At 38.6% G+C, this 8,201-nt stretch overlaps 1 pseudogene; it reads left to right on the forward strand.

Moving 5' to 3' along the window:
* Positions 1-501: 501 nt before the first annotated feature.
* Positions 502-1,038, forward strand: LOC119065834 (ferritin light chain-like; annotated as a pseudogene).
* The last annotated feature ends 7,163 nt before the right edge of the window (positions 1,039-8,201 follow it).

The following is an 8,201-nucleotide window of genomic DNA, read 5'->3' on the forward strand; positions in this document are numbered from 1 at the left end:
TGTGTATATGTACATAACTATGTTTATATATGTGCACAAATATATTTTTCAAAGGTATGTCTATTTTGATATTTATTGTATTCTCAAGAATTAAACTGTGTTGCATTTGAACAAATGGTTTCTATTACAAAACTCTATGCTTATGATTTTGTAATAAAACATTTTGTAATAAGGGTGTTATTTGTGCCACACCCTGTATTATTTTAATTAATAATTCACTTAAAGCAATATTTGATCTTAAATCACTAAATCTCATTTAGATCCCACTAAAAATCTCATTGAGATTCTTAAAAATAATCTTGGTTCATGGTGACAGTGCCCTCATGGTCCCAGGATCTGTCTCTTCAACAGAGTTTGGACAGAATCTAGGAACACCCCATCTTTCCAACTACCCTCCAACCTCTCTGCTAGTCACCACCTTTAAAACCACCTCAGCCATTCACAGTCTCTGAGACCAAGCAACACCATTCTTTTTACCTTAACTCCTATTAAGGAACAACCATGAGCTCCAAAATTCCTCAGAATTATCCCACCAAAATGGAGGCTGCTGTCAACCACCTGGCAAACCTATATCTGTGGGTCTCCTATACCTACTACCTCTCTTTGGGCTTCTATTTCATCCATGACAATGTGGCTCTGCAGGGCATGGGCCACTTCCACCAAGAGCTAGCCAGGGAGAAATGTGAGGGTACCGAGTGTATCTTACAGCTGCAAAAGCATAGTGGTGGCCACATTCTCCTCCATGATGTGACGCAGCCCTCCCAAGATGAGTGGGGTAAAACTCAGGATGCTATGGCTGCTTTGGCCTTGGAGAAGGATCTGAACTGGGCTTTTTTTGGATGTGCATGCCCTGGGTTCTGCCCACACAGGACCTCATCTCTGTGACTCCCTGAAGAAACATTTCCTGCATGAGGACATGAAACTGATCAAGAATATGGGTGACCGCCTGAGTAAATCTGCAGGCTGGATATTCCCTAGGCTGGGATGGGTGAGTATCTCTTCAAATGTTCACCCTCAAGCAGGACTAAGAAGCTGTAGGAGTCTAGAGGCCACTGAGGAGCCCCTCTGCATTTCCCTGGTATTTGGCTTTTGCCTGAGCCTCTTCCTGAAACCACTAGATACTCTTTTAACTACTTTGGAACCCTCTCTTTTGCACTGGACCAAATTGAAAACAATGAAGCTTTTTGCGGAAAAAAATATCTTGGTTCAAGGCAGTAAATACAGAGTGGGACAAAAAATGTTTACAGTTGTTTGTTTGGAAAATAATAAAATACTCAATAAATAATAATACAGGAATAAGCCGTTTCACATACTCACTATAATCCTACTTTTGCCTACTCTGTATGCTGATTTAATCCCAGGGCAGTGCTTTTTTGTATGATCCCAGGGCTACCAACTCTGGGTATCTGAGTGGATCTCTGCTATCTGAAATTTTAATAAATGTCCCAGATAATCTTATGCACTAGAAGGTTAGACTGTCGTGCTTGAATATAGTCTGGGGATTCAAGTAGTTTCCCTCCTTCAAGCAACAGTGACAAGCTTTTCTATTTCTTATAGCTTGGGAGGGCAAATGGCAGTTTTTTTTAGGTGAGAAGGGACAGTTGAGCTGAAGACATCATCATTGTGGTCCTTCATAATCCCCTCCTCTTCCTTATCACCACAATAATTATAAACGCTGTCATTTATTGAACATTTACCATATGCCAGGCACTGTGTTAATTGCCTTTCAAACATGATCTCATTTAATCTTATAATGGATTTTATGATTAGCAGGTTACAATAAAGGAAATGGGGACTTCGGTTCATGCAGCTGCTGCAGGACAGGGCTGGGAGGTAAACCAGAGAGTTTCTACAGGTGGCTCTAAAATGGCGGTGATAATCTAAAAGTGGAGAACTAATTGGTTTCAGGAATGAGAGAAAATATTTGTTAAGCACTTCCAGTCAGCTAGGTATTTTTCATGCACAGTTATATTTATTATTCTTAACAAAACAAGCTATATTTCTATTTTCACATTACAGATATCAAAACTGAGGCTCCACAAGGTTAGGTATTTACCCAAATTCACTGTTAATAATGGAAAGGCTCAGGAAAAAATGTCTATTTTCTTTCTCTCCTTGTTTACCAAACCCCAGCACTAGTTGGCATTGGTTAAAATCTCCCCTCTGTCACTAATTAGTTTGGGAATATATAGAAATAACAAATTGCTCAATTTCTCTGTGCCTCAGTTGGATTGTCCAAAAAGTTCATTCAGCTTTAAATTCTGGCTCTAGTAGCATTTAGTAGTTGTCTTTAACTTCATTCAAAACTATTTTGTTAGATTGTATTGTGACAGCTGTCATATCAGTGTGCATTTAAAAGAACATCAAAATTGGTGAATTTTTGTGTAGCCATTTTAATATTGAATGTGGAAGAGAAGAAGCAACACTTTCAGCATATTGTGCTTTATTATTTCAAGATAAGTAAAAACACAACTGAAATGCAAAAAAAGATTTGTGCAGTGTATGTACAAGGAGCTGTGACTCCTGAAATGTGCCAAAAGTGGTTTGCAAATTTCTGTGCTAGAGATTTCTCGCTGGACAATGCTCCAGTCAGGTAGAACAGTTGAAGTTGATATCAATCAAATCCAGAGATTAATTGAGATATTAACGATATACCATGCAGGAGATAGCCAACATACTCAAAATATCCAATTGAAGAACTGAAAATCGTTTGCAACAGCTTGGTTATGTTAATTGCTTTGATGTTTGGGTTCCACATATGTTAAGCAAAAAAAACCCTCCTTGACCGTATTTCAGCATGTAATTCTCTACTTAAATGTAAGGAAAATGTTCCATTTGAAGTGGATACTTTATGATAATGTGGAACAGAAAAGATCATGGGGCAAGTGAAATGAACCACCACCAACCACACCAAAGGCTGGTCTTCAACCAAAGAAGGTGATACATGTATGGTGGGATTGGAAGGGGGTCTTCTATTATGAGCTTTTTCTGGAATATCAAACAGTTAATTCCAACAAGTACTGCTCCCAGTTAGACCAACTGAAAACAGCACTTGACAAAAACTGTCCAGAATTAGTCAAGAGAAAATGCATAATCTTCCATCAGAATTATGCATGACCATGTATTTCTTTGATGACCAGGCAAAAACTGTTACCTCTTGGCTGGGAAGTTCTGGTTCATCCACCACATTCACTAGACATTGCACCTTCAGATTTCCATTGAATTCTCTTAGTGGAAAAAAATTCAATTCCCTGGAAGACTGCAAAAGTCACTTGGAACAGTTCTTTCTCAAAAAAGAAAAAATTTTGGGAAGATGGAATTATGAAGTTTCTTGAAAGATGGCAGAAGATAATGGAGCAAATGGTAAATATGTTGTTCAATAAAGTTATTGGTGAAAATGAAGAATGTCTTTTATTTTCACTTTAAAAACTGAATGACCTTTTTGGCCAATTAATAGTATGGATGGCATAAAAATTTTGTGAGGATTAAAAAGCCTATATGCATATAATATTAATAACTTAGAACAGGGCTTGACATAAATATAGTACTCTGTAAGTAGTAACTGCAATAGTAATAATTAAACTTTGGAAATGGAGATTAGCAAAATGGAAAATTACAAAATTTTGAGGAAATGGAAAGAGAAGCAATTATTTATTTATTTTTAGAGAGAAGGAGGAGGATGGAAGAAGAGAGAGAAACATCGATGTGAGAGAGAAACATCAATTGGTTGCCTCGCACGCACCCCAGCTGGGACCAGGCCTGCCACCCAGACATGCCCCAACAGGGAATTGAACTGAAGATCTGTTGCTTTGCAGGACAATGGCCAACTGAGCCACGTCAGCCAGGGCAATTGTTCCTAGTTTCCTCACATATTCTAGTTGAAAGGAGTAAGTTGTACACCATATCTGTTGAACAGGACACTGGTAACTAGGGTTGGAATAACTCATTGAAAAGAGTGGTAGGTGGCCATGATCTCCATCAGAGAAAAAGACACTGGTGAAGGGATATGGGGGATTTGGTGGTGGAAGGAACACTGTGCTGGGCATTGAGTTCTTGTTAGTGAAAAGAAGGAGACCCAGAGGTCACTGTGAAGATTCGGATTCAATCTATTGCTTTTACTTCGAAAGCCAACAAAGTCATGATCATTACTGGAAAATTTATGAAAATAAAACAAAAATACACTTCCTTTCATTTGTACAATGATAGAAGGCTCGTGTTTGTCCCTAGAATACTGTATGGATCGGGCCTCTATAAACATCCTGCGGGATAACTTGAATAAATATAGGATCTGGAGGACAAAAAAATTTTTAAAAGATGATTAAGTTAAGAGGCTACCTCATCAGCCTTAAGAATCTTTAGTCTGGAGGAAAGGTGAGAGGACAGAGAAGAAATGACAAAGGCAGTGGACTTTATGGACACACAATTATTCATCACCACCCAGGGCACATGTTGAAGGTAGCCTGAGATCACCTTCGGACACAAGAAAGAACTGCTTAACATACTGGAGAGTAAATCATGACACTAATCAACTCCAGAAGCGATAAAACATAAAAAGTTAAAAAAATAGACAAGTAACATTAAAAAACACATTACTTGTGTGTCTTTTTTGATTAAGGCCTAGGCTGTTGTGTCTGTGTGTAGGGGGGTAGGTGTTAAGGAAGCAAAATGGGGCTGTGCCTGCCCTCTAGAAGCTCAAATTCTAGAGCTGTATATAAATAAATTATAATATCAATACAAAATATGATGAATACAATTAAAACTATACAAATGAGAATGAGAAGCTAGTGGTTCAGGAGGGATTTGCTTGGTGATGGGAAGTATTGATATTATAAAAGGCTCCTCCAAAGTGGGAGATTTTGTAATACCAAAACCTGAATTGAGAGTTGAGTTCATTGGAATTCACATGATAGACGGATATAAGTGCAGGAATTCCAGTCAGAGGTAACAGCACAAGAGAGGCAAACAATAAAGGGAATTTGGATAACTACACAATTTTATTGTTAGAGACCATGAGAATTGGAGAATGTTGGAAGATGAGTCTGGAGAGTGAGGCCAAGAAGTCTGCATTCATTAATTTATTCAACAGACTCTTATCAATCACTTTCATCATGGTAAGTACTACATAAGCATTAGAGACAAAAAAATGAATGAGCTTGATTAGCCACCATTTATCTTTTTATTCATTCATGACTAAATATGTGCTAAGCATGTACTAGATATAATAATGAAAAAGCAGTCATGCTCTCTGTTTCCATTGAGGTTAGAGTTTAGTGTGGACACAGACAAATGCCTGTTACAAAATAGTATGGTAGGTGCTATGGAAGCAGCACTCAAATTCATGATTTACATACTATGAGTAACCTTCCTGCAACTTAAATCTGATCCTGTTATTCTTTGTTTAAAATCTTGCAGTGGCTCCCACTCGGGCCTTTTGATTCAGAGCATGACCTCACAAAGTCCTTCATCATCTGGCTCTGGCCAGTTCTCCTGCCTCATCTCGTCTCTCACCATGACAGTGGCACTGGTATTCCATTTCCATTCACATGGTACTTTCTGGAGTTATTAACATGACCTCTTATATCAAGACTTAGAGACTTGGTGCTTTTGCATGTCTTGTTCCTTCTGTTCTTCTCCACCTGGTCATTTCCAGCTCATTCTTCAGACGGTCCTGTTATTCTGGCCCAGAATCTGAATAGTAAATATATTATGTCAATACCTTTATGGTTTGTTGGGGGGGGGAAAGCTGCTAATGGGCTTTACATGATTGCCTCATTAATCATCCCTGCTCTCCCTCACTGTGTCAGATTCAGTGCCTTTGCTTGCTAGTTCCCTAGCTCCCTGCACTTAATTTTCTTTGCCTGCTGGGTTTGCAGTTTTTGTGGACTGCACAGTGTAGATTTGATGCAGGCTTTCATGTCTCTGGGCTTATGTGGTCAGACACAATCCTGTGCTTCCAACATCATCTAAGACCACTAAGACTTTCTGTTCTGCTCCCCAGCTCATTCTCAATCTTCCTGCTAAGTTTTCTGCAGTGTGTATACATGACCAGTGGAGATAGAGTGACAGGAGTCGTGTGGGCATAGATAGTGAATCTGCTGTCCTTGTGGACTGACTCATTAGACTTCTCCTGATTAGTCTGCTTTCCTGTCCATGTGAAGATCTTCAGTAAAGGCAATGATCAGTTGGGTATTTGAGAGTGGGGTGCACAGTGATTAAACTGAGGCCATTCGTACAAGAGTTTTAAGAATTCAGGCCACCAACTCAGGTGATGGATACTTGAGAAAAAAATCAGAGGAGGGTAGAGAAGGCATGGGCAACGTGGCCATAATTAAACTTGCCAATGAAACAAAAGTCTATTATTTAAATATCCACATTTTACAGAAGTTTTAATAACCTTGTACTTGCTACTTTATTCTTTATGTGATCAACAAAATTGAAAGAATAATAACTATTTATAAAGCCCAACTTACCTCCTCACACTACCACCTGATTTCTAAACACACAAAGAAATGTCTAGGTCTAAAGACACAGACTTAACAAACACAGCAGATCTTGTTCTGTTCCTGAGCAGCTCTCGAAGAGAACTTGTTTGCAATTCTGAAAATAAACTTTTTTTAATGTGAAGGCTCACTAGGGAGCATGTTATTCGTATGATGAAAACATGAAGGAAACAGTCCTAATTTCATTCTGCTGAGGTCTGTGCAGCCCTTTCAACTTGGTAGTGATTTCTTCCCCTGTGGCTCGATATAACTTTCAGGTCTTTCACTGGTTTAGTCATGCAGTTTCTTTTTGTGGTTCCCTTTAGAAGGAGTTGAGACTATGAGTCAAAACTTTTACCTTTTGGTTATAGTTCAGAGTTGCGATGAGAAGCAATAAATAAAATCCATTTCCACATACTTGTTTACTTGATTGGAATTTTTACAGGAAAACTGATCACAAAGTTCCTTTAAAATTAAGTGAAAAAAGCAATTTCCAGAAATATATAAATACATTATGGTACATTTTGTGTAAAAAGGGGAATTAAATATGTGTTTACATGTGCTGTACTGGTGTTAAAATATAATATGGGAAGGATCTAAAAGGAGCTATTAAAGATGATTACCCACGGGGGTTTGGGGTAATGGTATGAGCAAGAATTGAGAATTTTTTTTTATCACCTTAACACATGTTATATATCACCTTTCAAAAACAAAAAAAAACCCTTAAAAACAGGAAAATGAAGTCCATTTGCTATTACAACATGTGTCAGTGATGTGTTTGTTTTCTGGGAACATAAAATCTGCTCAACGGCATAGGATGTTCCAGTCACTCTAATAAAAGCTGCTATGTTTTAAGCACCAACTCTGGGACAGTTACTTCAGATGCTTCCCTCATTTAATCTCTCCCACAGCTTCTAGACAGGTAGCACTGTTCATGTTTTTAGATGAGGAAACCAAGTCTTGGAAACATTAACTGCCCAAACTAAGATCAGAGTTAGAAGGGTCTGAGCCCATAGCTGGCATCTTCTGACTTCAGACCCAGTGTACTTTCTCCTATGCTGAGCCGACCACACCTCCATTATTGCAGGTGTGTTGATTACATCCAGGGCCAAAGTACATATTCATTGAATAAATACTGGATACTTACCATAAATTAGGCAATGTGGCAATCCCTTGTGATACAAGTAATACAAGAGTAGTGAAGAGAGGCAAGAAAACACTGAAGCCTAATGTAAGACAAGAAGTGCTTTTAATGGAATACAGCACAGTGAGGGTGGCAGTACAGATAGGACATTTCATTGAATTTAGGACGTTCATGGCAGTTTTCCCAGAGATGAGTCTTGGAGGACAAATGGTATTTGGCCAGGAGGAAAGAAGGTCAAGTGTATTCCAGGCAGAAGGAACAACATGTACAAAAGTACAAAGTTTTTAAAGAGCTCTACATTTTTGAGGAATAGTCAATAGTTGGGCATGTCTAGAGCACAGGTTAGTGGAGAGAAATGAGGCCAGAAAAGGGAAGGGTCTTGTGTAACACAAGTTGCAAGTTGCTTGGACTTCCTCCTGTAGCAATGGGAGACCATAAAGGATTTGACTAAGAGGAATGAAATAATTAAACTTAGAGCTTAAGTCACTCTGGCAGAAGACTCTGAATTGAGAGGAGGCCAGTTCTGATGTTGGAGAACTGGCTGAGAGATGTTACAGTACCATAGTTTATTGTTTATA

Source organism: Artibeus jamaicensis, unplaced genomic scaffold (genome assembly GCF_021234435.1).
Source record: "Artibeus jamaicensis isolate MK-2021 breed Jamaican fruit bat unplaced genomic scaffold, CSHL_Jam_final scaffold_1964, whole genome shotgun sequence".
Taxonomy (NCBI): domain Eukaryota; kingdom Metazoa; phylum Chordata; class Mammalia; order Chiroptera; family Phyllostomidae; genus Artibeus; species Artibeus jamaicensis.